Source organism: Pleurodeles waltl, chromosome 8 (genome assembly GCF_031143425.1).
Source record: "Pleurodeles waltl isolate 20211129_DDA chromosome 8, aPleWal1.hap1.20221129, whole genome shotgun sequence".
Classification (NCBI taxonomy): domain Eukaryota; kingdom Metazoa; phylum Chordata; class Amphibia; order Caudata; family Salamandridae; genus Pleurodeles; species Pleurodeles waltl.
Window position 1 is genome coordinate 919,628,264 of NC_090447.1, and position 12,279 is coordinate 919,640,542.

A 12,279-nucleotide genomic window follows, 5' to 3' on the forward strand; every position below is an offset into this window, starting at 1 on the left:
ATCACATTTTTTAAAAGAAAACAGAGGTGTTTTTTGCAAAGTGCCTACCTGTAGATTTTGTCCTCTAGCTCAGTCGGCACCTAGGGAAACCTACCAAACCTGTGCATTGTTTAAAACTAGAGACCTAGGGGAATCCAAGATGGGGTGACTTGTGGGGCTCTGACCAGGTTCTGTTACCCAGAATCCTTTGCAAACCTAAAAATGTGGCTAAAAAAACACATTTTCCTCACATTTTGGTGAGAGAAAGTTATGGAATCAGAGAGGAGCCATGAATTTCCTTCCACCCAGCGTTCCCACAAGTCTCCCGATAAAAAGAATACCTCACTTGTGTGAGTAGGCCTAGTGCCCGTGACAGGAAATTCACCAAAACACAACGTGGACACATCACAATTTTTGAAAGAAAACAGAGGTGTTTTTTGCAAAGTGCCTACCTGTAGATTTTGGCCTCTAGCTCAGTCGGCACCTAGGGAAACCTACCAAACCTGTGTATTGTTTAAAGCTAGAGACCTAGGGGAATCCAAGATGGGGTGACTTGTGGGGATCTGACCAGGTTCTGTTAGCCAGAATCCTTTGCAAACCTAAAAATATGGCTACAAAAACACATTTTCGTCACATTTTGGTGACAGAAAGTTCTGGAATCAGAGAGGAGCCACAACTTTCCTTCCACCCAGCGTTCCCACAAGTCTCCCGATAAAAATGATACCTCACTTGTGTGGGTAGGCCTAGCGTCCGTAACAGGAAATTCCCCAAAACACAACGTGGACACATCACAATTTTTGACTGAAAACAGAGGTGTTTTTTGCAAAGTGCCTACCTGTAGATTTTGGCCTCTAGCTCAGCCGGCACCTAGGGAAACCTACCAAACCTGCGCATTTTTTAAAACTAGAGACCTAGGGGAATCCAAGATGGGGTGACTTGTGGGGCTCTGACCAGGTTCTGTTACCCAGAATCCTTTGCAAACCTCACAATTTGGCTAACAAAACACATTTTCCTCAAATCTTGGTGACAGAAAGTTCTGGAATCAGAGAGGAGCCACAAATTTCCTTCCACCCAGCGTTCCCCCACATCTCCCGATAAAAATGATACCTCACTTGTGTGGGTTGGCCTAGCGCCCGCGACAGGAAATGCCCCAAAACGCAACGTGAACAGATCACATTTTTTTAAAGAAAACAGAGGTGTTTTTTGCAAAGTGCCTACCTGTAGATTTTGGCCTCTAGCTCAGTTGGCACCTAGGGAAACATACCAAACCTGTGCATTTCTGAAAACTAGAGACCTAGGGGAATCCAAGATGGGGTGACTTGTGGGGCTCTGACGGGTTCTGTTACCCCCAATCCTTTGCAAACCTCAAAATTTGGCTAAAAAAACACATTTTCGTCACATTTTAATGACAGAAAGTTCTGGAATCAGAGAGGAGCCACAAATTTCCTTCCACCCAGCGTTCCCAAAATCTCCCGATAAAATTGATACCTCACTTGTGTGGGTAGGCCTAGCGCCCGTGACAGGAAATTCCCCAAAACACAACGTGCACACATCACAATTTTTGAGAGAAAACAGAGGTGTTTTTTGCAAAGTGCCTACCTGTAGATTTTGGCCTCTAGCTCAGCTAGCACCTAGGGAAACCTACCAAACCTGTGCATTTTTGAAAACTAGAGACCTAGGGGAATCCAAGATGGGGTGACTTGTGGGGCTCTGACCAGGTTCTGTTACCCAGAATCCTTTGCAAACCTCACAATTTGGCTAACAAAACACATTTTCCTCACATTTTGGTGACAGAAAGTTCTGGAATCAGAGAGGAGCCACAAATGTCCTTCCACCCAGCGTTCCCAAAAGTCTCCCGATAAAATTGATACCTCACTTGTGGGGGTAGGCATAGCGCCCGTGACAGGAAATTCCCCAAAACTCAACGTGGACACATCACAATTTTTTAGAGAAAACAGAGGTGTTTTTTGCAAAGTGCCTACCTGTAGATTTTGGCCTCTAGCTCAGCCAGCACCTAGGGAAACCTACCAAACCTGTGCATTTTTGAAAACTAGAGACCTACGGGAATCCAAGATGGGGTGACTTGTGGGGCTCTGACCAGGTTCTGTTACCCAGAATCCTTTGCAAACCTCACAATTTGGCTAACAAAACACATTTTCCTCACATTTTGGTGACAGAAAGTTCTGGAATCAGAGAGGAGCCACAAATTTCCTTCCACCCAGCGTTCCCCCACATCTCCCGATAAAAATGATACCTCACTTGTGTGGGTAGGCCTAGCGCCCGCGACAGGAAATGCCCCAAAACGCAACGTGGACACATCAATTTTTTTTAAAGAAAACAGAGGTGTTTTTTGCAAAGTGCCTACCTGTAGATTTTGTCCTCTAGCTCAGTCGGCACCTAGGGAAACCTACCAAACCTGTGCATTGTTTAAAACTAGAGACCTAGGGGAATCCAAGATGGGGTGACTTGTGGGGCTCTGACCAGGTTCTGTTACCCAGAATCCTTTGCAAACCTAAAAATGTGGCTAAAAAAACACATTTTCCTCACATTTTGGTGAGAGAAAGTTCTGGAATCAGAGAGGAGCCATGAATTTCCTTCCACCCAGCGTTCCCACAAGTCTCCCGATAAAAAGGATACCTCACTTGTGTGAGTAGGCCTAGTGCCCGTAACAGGAAATTCACCAAAACACAACGTGGACATATCATAATTTTTTACAGAAAACAGAGGTGTTTTTTTTTTGCAAAGTGCCTACCTGTAGATTTTGGCCTCTAGCTCAGCCGGCACCTAGGGAAAACTACTACACCTGTGCTTTTTTGAAAACTAGAGACCTAGGGGAATCCAAGATGGGGTGACTTGTGGGGATCTGACCAGGTTCTGTTACCCAGAATCCTTTGCAAACCTCAAAATTTGGCTAAAAAAACACATTTTCCTCACATTTTGGTGACAGAAAGTTCTGGAATCAGACAGGAGCCACAAATTTCCTTCCACCCAGCGTTCCCCCACGCCTCCCAATAAAAATGATACCTCACTTGTGTGGGTAGGCCTAGCGCCCGTGACAGGAAATGCCCCAAAACGCAACATGGACACATCACATTTTTTGAAAGAAAACAGAGGTGTTTTTTGCAAAGGGCCTACCTATAGATTTTGGCCTCTAGCTCAGCCGGCACCTAGGGAAACCTACCAAACCTGTGCATTTTTGGAAACTAGAGACCTAGGGGAATCCAAGATGGGGTGACTTGTGGGGCTCTGACCAGGTTCTGTTACCCAGAATCCTTTGCAAACCTCAAAATTTGGCTACAAAAACACATTTTCGTCACATTTTGGTGACAGGAAGTTCTGGAATCAGAGAGGAGCCACAAATTTCCTTCCACCCAGCGTTCCCACACGTCTCCCGATAAAATTGATACCTCACTTGTGTGGGTAGGCCTAGCGCCCGTGACAGGAAATTCCCCAAAACAGAACGTGGACACATCACAATTTTTGAGAGAAAACAGAGGTGTTTTTTGCAAAGTGCCTACCTGTAGATTTTGGCCTCTAGCTCAGCCGGCACCTAGGGAAACCTACCAAACCTGTGCATTTTTGGAAACTAGAGACCTAGGGGAATCCAAGATGGGGTGACTTGTGGGGCTCTGACCAGGTTCTGTTACCCAGAATCCTTTGCAAACCTCAAAATTTGGATACAAAAACACATTTTCGTCACATTTTGGTGACAGGAAGTTCTGGAATCAGAGAGGAGCCACAAATTTCCTTCCACCCAGCGTTCCCACACGTCTCCCGATAAAATTGATACCTCACTTGTGTGGGTAGGCCTAGCGCCCGTGACAGGAAATTCCCCAAAACAGAACGTGGACACATCACAATTTTTGAGAGAAAACAGAGGTGTTTTTTTGCAAAGTGCCTACCTGTAGATTTTGGCCTCTAGCTCAGCCAGCACCTAGGGAAGCCTACCAAACCTGTGGATTTTTGAAAACTAGAGACCTAGGGGAATCTAAGATGGGGTGACTTGTGGGGCTTTGACCAGGTTCTGTTACCCAGAATCCTTTGCAAACCTCACAATTTGGCTAACAAAACACATTTTCCTCAAATTTTGGTGACAGAAAGTTCTGGAATCAGAGAGGAGCCACAAATTTCCTTCCACCCAGCGTTCCCCCACATCTCCCGATAAAAATGATACCTCACTTGTGTGGGTAGGCCTAGCGCCCGTGACAGGAAGTGCCCCAAAACGCAACATGGACACATCACATTTTTTGAAAGAAAACAGAGGTGTTTTTTGCAAAGGGCCTACCTATAGATTTTGGCCTCTAGCTCAGTCGGCACCTAGGGAAACCTACCAAACCTGTGCATTTTTGGAAACTAGAGACCTAGGGGAATCCAAGATGGGGTGACTTGTGGGGCTCTGACCAGGTTCTGTTACCCAGAATCCTTTGCAAACCTCAAAATTTGGCTACAAAAACACATTTTCGTCACATTTTGGTGACAGAACGTTCTGGAATCAGAGAGGAGCCACAAATTTCCTTCCATCCAGCGTTCCCACAAGTCTCCCGATAAAATTGATACCTCACTTGTGTGGGTAGGCCTAGCGCCCGTGACAGGAAATTCCCCAAAACAGAAAGTGGACACATCACAATTTTTGAGAGAAAACAGAGGTGTTTTTTGCAAAGTGCCTACCTGTAGATTTTGGCCTCTAGCTCAGCCAGCACCTAGGGAAGCCTACCAAACCTGTGGATTTTTGAAAACTAGAGACCTAGGGGAATCTAAGATGGGGTGACTTGTGGGGCTCTGACCAGGTTCTGTTACCCAGAATCCTTTGCAAACCTCACAATTTGGCTAACAAAACACATTTTCCTCAAATTTTGGTGACAGAAAGTTCTGGAATCAGAGAGGAACCACAAATTTCCTTCCACCCTGAGTTCCCCCACATCTCCCGATAAAAATGATACCTCACTTGTGTGAGTAGGCCTAGCGCCCGCGACAGGAAATGCCCCAAAACGCAACGTGGACACATCACATTTTTTTAAAGAAAACAGAGGCGTTATTTGCAAAGTGCCTACCTGTAGATTTTGGCCTCTAGCTCAGTCGGCACCTAGGGAAACATACCAAACCTGTGCATTTCTGAAAACTAGAGACCTAGGGGAATCCAAGATGGGGTGACTTGTGGGGCTCTGACGGGTTCTGTTACCCCGAATCCTTTGCAAACCTCAAAATTTGGCTAAAAAAAAAAATTTTCGTCACATTTTCGTGACAGAAAGTTCTGGAATCAGAGAGGAGCCACAAATTTCCTTCCACCCAACGTTCCCCCACGCCTCCTGATAAGAATGATACCTCACTTGTGTGGGTAGGCCTAGCGCCCGTGACAGAAAATGCCCCAAAACGCAACGTGCACACATCACATTTTTTGAAAGAAAACAGAGGTGTTTTTTGCAAAGTGCCTACCTGTAGATTTTGGCCTCTAGCTCAGCCGGCACCTAGGGAATCCTACCAAACCTGTGCATTTTTTAAAACTAGAGCCCTAGCGGAATCCAAGATGGGGTGACTTGTGGGGCTCTGACCAGGTTCTTTTACCCAGAATCCTTTGCAAACCTCAAAATTTGGCTAACAAAACACATTTTCCTCAAATTTTGGTGACAGAAAGTTCTGGAATCAGAGAGGAGCCACAAATTTCCTTCCACCCAGCGTTCCCCCACATCTCCCGATAAAAATGATACCTCACTTGTGTGGGTAGGCCTAGCGCCCGTGACAGGAAATGCCCCAAAACGCAACGTGGACACATCACATTTTTTAAAAGAAAACAGAGGTGTTTTTTGCAAAGTGCCTACCTGTAGATTTTGTCCTCTAGCTCAGTCGGCACCTAGGGAAACCTACCAAACCTGTGCATTGTTTAAAACTAGAGACCTAGGGGAATCCAAGATGGGGTGACTTGTGGGGCTCTGACCAGGTTCTGTTACCCAGAATCCTTTGCAAACCTAAAAATGTGGCTAAAAAAACACATTTTCCTCACATTTTGGTGAGAGAAAGTTATGGAATCAGAGAGGAGCCATGAATTTCCTTCCACCCAGCGTTCCCACAAGTCTCCCGATAAAAAGAATACCTCACTTGTGTGAGTAGGCCTAGTGCCCGTGACAGGAAATTCACCAAAACACAACGTGGACACATCACAATTTTTGAAAGAAAACAGAGGTGTTTTTTGCAAAGTGCCTACCTGTAGATTTTGGCCTCTAGCTCAGTCGGCACCTAGGGAAACCTACCAAACCTGTGTATTGTTTAAAGCTAGAGACCTAGGGGAATCCAAGATGGGGTGACTTGTGGGGATCTGACCAGGTTCTGTTAGCCAGAATCCTTTGCAAACCTAAAAATATGGCTACAAAAACACATTTTCGTCACATTTTGGTGACAGAAAGTTCTGGAATCAGAGAGGAGCCACAACTTTCCTTCCACCCAGCGTTCCCACAAGTCTCCCGATAAAAATGATACCTCACTTGTGTGGGTAGGCCTAGCGTCCGTAACAGGAAATTCCCCAAAACACAACGTGGACACATCACAATTTTTGACTGAAAACAGAGGTGTTTTTTGCAAAGTGCCTACCTGTAGATTTTGGCCTCTAGCTCAGCCGGCACCTAGGGAAACCTACCAAACCTGCGCATTTTTTAAAACTAGAGACCTAGGGGAATCCAAGATGGGGTGACTTGTGGGGCTCTGACCAGGTTCTGTTACCCAGAATCCTTTGCAAACCTCACAATTTGGCTAACAAAACACATTTTCCTCAAATCTTGGTGACAGAAAGTTCTGGAATCAGAGAGGAGCCACAAATTTCCTTCCACCCAGCGTTCCCCCACATCTCCCGATAAAAATGATACCTCACTTGTGTGGGTTGGCCTAGCGCCCGCGACAGGAAATGCCCCAAAACGCAACGTGAACAGATCACATTTTTTTAAAGAAAACAGAGGTGTTTTTTGCAAAGTGCCTACCTGTAGATTTTGGCCTCTAGCTCAGTTGGCACCTAGGGAAACATACCAAACCTGTGCATTTCTGAAAACTAGAGACCTAGGGGAATCCAAGATGGGGTGACTTGTGGGGCTCTGACGGGTTCTGTTACCCCCAATCCTTTGCAAACCTCAAAATTTGGCTAAAAAAACACATTTTCGTCACATTTTAATGACAGAAAGTTCTGGAATCAGAGAGGAGCCACAAATTTCCTTCCACCCAGCGTTCCCAAAATCTCCCGATAAAATTGATACCTCACTTGTGTGGGTAGGCCTAGCGCCCGTGACAGGAAATTCCCCAAAACACAACGTGCACACATCACAATTTTTGAGAGAAAACAGAGGTGTTTTTTGCAAAGTGCCTACCTGTAGATTTTGGCCTCTAGCTCAGCTAGCACCTAGGGAAACCTACCAAACCTGTGCATTTTTGAAAACTAGAGACCTAGGGGAATCCAAGATGGGGTGACTTGTGGGGCTCTGACCAGGTTCTGTTACCCAGAATCCTTTGCAAACCTCACAATTTGGCTAACAAAACACATTTTCCTCACATTTTGGTGACAGAAAGTTCTGGAATCAGAGAGGAGCCACAAATGTCCTTCCACCCAGCGTTCCCAAAAGTCTCCCGATAAAATTGATACCTCACTTGTGGGGGTAGGCATAGCGCCCGTGACAGGAAATTCCCCAAAACACAACGTGGACACATCACAATTTTTTAGAGAAAACAGAGGTGTTTTTTGCAAAGTGCCTACCTGTAGATTTTGGCCTCTAGCTCAGCCAGCACCTAGGGAAACCTACCAAACCTGTGCATTTTTGAAAACTAGAGACCTACGGGAATCCAAGATGGGGTGACTTGTGGGGCTCTGACCAGGTTCTGTTACCCAGAATCCTTTGCAAACCTCACAATTTGGCTAACAAAACACATTTTCCTCACATTTTGGTGACAGAAAGTTCTGGAATCAGAGAGGAGCCACAAATTTCCTTCCACCCAGCGTTCCCCCACATCTCCCGATAAAAATGATACCTCACTTGTGTGGGTAGGCCTAGCGCCCGCGACAGGAAATGCCCCAAAACGCAACGTGGACACATCAATTTTTTTTAAAGAAAACAGAGGTGTTTTTTGCAAAGTGCCTACCTGTAGATTTTGTCCTCTAGCTCAGTCGGCACCTAGGGAAACCTACCAAACCTGTGCATTGTTTAAAACTAGAGACCTAGGGGAATCCAAGATGGGGTGACTTGTGGGGCTCTGACCAGGTTCTGTTACCCAGAATCCTTTGCAAACCTAAAAATGTGGCTAAAAAAACACATTTTCCTCACATTTTGGTGAGAGAAAGTTCTGGAATCAGAGAGGAGCCATGAATTTCCTTCCACCCAGCGTTCCCACAAGTCTCCCGATAAAAAGGATACCTCACTTGTGTGAGTAGGCCTAGTGCCCGTAACAGGAAATTCACCAAAACACAACGTGGACATATCATAATTTTTTACAGAAAACAGATGTGTTTTTTTTTTGCAAAGTGCCTACCTGTAGATTTTGGCCTCTAGCTCAGCCGGCACCTAGGGAAAACTACTACACCTGTGCTTTTTTGAAAACTAGAGACCTAGGGGAATCCAAGATGGGGTGACTTGTGGGGATCTGACCAGGTTCTGTTACCCAGAATCCTTTGCAAACCTCAAAATTTGGCTAAAAAAACACATTTTCCTCACATTTTGGTGACAGAAAGTTCTGGAATCAGACAGGAGCCACAAATTTCCTTCCACCCAGCGTTCCCCCACGCCTCCCAATAAAAATGATACCTCACTTGTGTGGGTAGGCCTAGCGCCCGTGACAGGAAATGCCCCAAAACGCAACATGGACACATCACATTTTTTGAAAGAAAACAGAGGTGTTTTTTGCAAAGTGCCTACCTATAGATTTTGGCCTCTAGCTCAGCCGGCACCTAGGGAAACCTACCAAACCTGTGCATTTTTGGAAACTAGAGACCTAGGGGAATCCAAGATGGGGTGACTTGTGGGGCTCTGACCAGGTTCTGTTACCCAGAATCCTTTGCAAACCTCAAAATTTGGCTACAAAAACACATTTTCGTCACATTTTGGTGACAGGAAGTTCTGGAATCAGAGAGGAGCCACAAATTTCCTTCCACCCAGCGTTCCCACACGTCTCCCGATAAAATTGATACCTCACTTGTGTGGGTAGGCCTAGCGCCCGTGACAGGAAATTCCCCAAAACAGAACGTGGACACATCACAATTTTTGAGAGAAAACAGAGGTGTTTTTTGCAAAGTGCCTACCTGTAGATTTTGGCCTCTAGCTCAGCCGGCACCTAGGGAAACCTACCAAACCTGTGCATTTTTGGAAACTAGAGACCTAGGGGAATCCAAGATGGGGTGACTTGTGGGGCTCTGACCAGGTTCTGTTACCCAGAATCCTTTGCAAACCTCAAAATTTGGCTACAAAAACACATTTTCGTCACATTTTGGTGACAGGAAGTTCTGGAATCAGAGAGGAGCCACAAATTTCCTTCCACCCAGCGTTCCCACACGTCTCCCGATAAAATTGATACCTCACTTGTGTGGGTAGGCCTAGCGCCTGTGACAGGAAATTCCCCAAAACAGAACGTGGACACATCACAATTTTTGAGAGAAAACAGAGGTGTTTTTTTGCAAAGTGCCTACCTGTAGATTTTGGCCTCTAGCTCAGCCAGCACCTAGGGAAGCCTACCAAACCTGTGGATTTTTGAAAACTAGAGACCTAGGGGAATCTAAGATGGGGTGACTTGTGGGGCTTTGACCAGGTTCTGTTACCCAGAATCCTTTGCAAACCTCACAATTTGGCTAACAAAACACATTTTCCTCAAATTTTGGTGACAGAAAGTTCTGGAATCAGAGAGGAGCCACAAATTTCCTTCCACCCAGCGTTCCCCCACATCTCCCGATAAAAATGATACCTCACTTGTGTGGGTAGGCCTAGCGCCCGTGACAGGAAGTGCCCCAAAACGCAACATGGACACATCACATTTTTTGAAAGAAAACAGAGGTGTTTTTTGCAAAGGGCCTACCTATAGATTTTGGCCTCTAGCTCAGTCGGCACCTAGGGAAACCTACCAAACCTGTGCATTTTTGGAAACTAGAGACCTAGGGGAATCCAAGATGGGGTGACTTGTGGGGCTCTGACCAGGTTCTGTTACCCAGAATCCTTTGCAAACCTCAAAATTTGGCTACAAAAACACATTTTCGTCACATTTTGGTGACAGAACGTTCTGGAATCAGAGAGGAGCCACAAATTTCCTTCCATCCAGCGTTCCCACAAGTCTCCCGATAAAATTGATACCTCACTTGTGTGGGTAGGCCTAGCGCCTGTGACAGGAAATTCCCCAAAACAGAAAGTGGACACATCACAATTTTTGAGAGAAAACAGAGGTGTTTTTTGCAAAGTGCCTACCTGTAGATTTTGGCCTCTAGCTCAGCCAGCACCTAGGGAAGCCTACCAAACCTGTGGATTTTTGAAAACTAGAGACCTAGGGGAATCTAAGATGGGGTGACTTGTGGGGCTCTGACCAGGTTCTGTTACCCAGAATCCTTTGCAAACCTCACAATTTGGCTAACAAAACACATTTTCCTCAAATTTTGGTGACAGAAAGTTCTGGAATCAGAGAGGAACCACAAATTTCCTTCCACCCTGAGTTCCCCCACATCTCCCGATAAAAATGATACCTCAGTTGTGTGAGTAGGCCTAGCGCCCGTGACAGGAAATGCCCCAAAACGCAACGTGGACACATCACATTTTTTAAAAGAAAACAGAGGCGTTATTTGCAAAGTGCCTACCTGTAGATTTTGGCCTCTATCTCAGTCGGCACCTAGGGAAACATACCAAACCTGTGCATTTCTGAAAACTAGAGACCTAGGGGAATCCAAGATGGGGTGACTTGTGGGGCTCTGACGGGTTCTGTTACCCCGAATCCTTTGCAAACCTCAAAATTTGGCTAAAAAAAAAAAATTTCGTCACATTTTCGTGACGGAAAGTTCTGGAATCAGAGAGGAGCCACAAATTTCCTTCCACCCAACGTTCCCCCACGCCTCCTGATAAGAATGATACCTCACTTGTGTGGGTAGGCCTAGCGCCCGTGACAGAAAATGCCCCAAAACGCAACGTGCACACATCACATTTTTTGAAAGAAAACAGAGGTGTTTTTTGCAAAGTGCCTACCTGTAGATTTTGGCCTCTAGCTCAGCCGGCACCTAGGGAATCCTACCAAACCTGTGCATTTTTTAAAACTAGAGCCCTAGCGGAATCCAAGATGGGGTGACTTGTGGGGCTCTGACCAGGTTCTTTTACCCAGAATCCTTTGCAAACCTCAAAATTTGGCTAACAAAACACATTTTCCTCAAATTTTGGTGACAGAAAGTTCTGGAATCAGAGAGGAGCCACAAATTTCCTTCCACCCAGCGTTCCCCCACATCTCCCGATAAAAATGATACCTCACTTGTGTGGGTAGGCCTAGCGCCCGTGACAGGAAATGCCCCAAAACGCAACGTGGACACATCACATTTGTTTAAAGAAAACAGAGGTGTTTTTTGCAAAGTGCCTACCTGTAGATTTTGTCCTCTAGCTCAGTCGGCACCTAGGGAAACCTACCAAACCTGTGCATTGTTTAAAACTAGAGACCTAGGGGAATCCAAGATGGGGTGACTTGTGGGGCTCTGACCAGGTTCTGTTACCCAGAATCCTTTGCAAACCTAAAAATATGGCTAAAAAAACACATTTTCCTCACATTTTGGTGAGAGAAAGTTATGGAATCAGAGAGGAGCCATGAATTTCCTTCCACCCAGCGTTCCCACAAGTCTCCCGATAAAATGAATACCTCACTTGTGTGAGTAGGCCTAGTGCCCGTGACAGGAAATTCACCAAAACACAACGTGGACACATCACAATTTTTGAAAGAAAACAGAGGTGTTTTTTGCAAAGTGCCTACCTGTAGATTTTGGAGTCTAGCTCAGTCGGCACCTAGGGAAACCTACCAAACCTGTGTATTGTTTAAAGCTAGAGACCTAGGGGAATCCAAGATGGGGTGACTTGTGGGGATCTGACCAGGTTCTGTTACCCAGAATCCTTTGCAAACCTAAAAATATGGCTACAAAAACACATTTTCGTCACATTTTGGTGACAGAAAGTTCTGGAATCAGAGAGGAGCCACAACTTTCCTTCCACCCAGCGTTCCCACAAGTCTCCCGATAAAATTGATACCTCACTTGTGTGGGTAGGCCTAGCGCCCGTGACAGGAAATTCCCCAAAACAGAACGTGGACACATCACAATTTTTGAGAGAA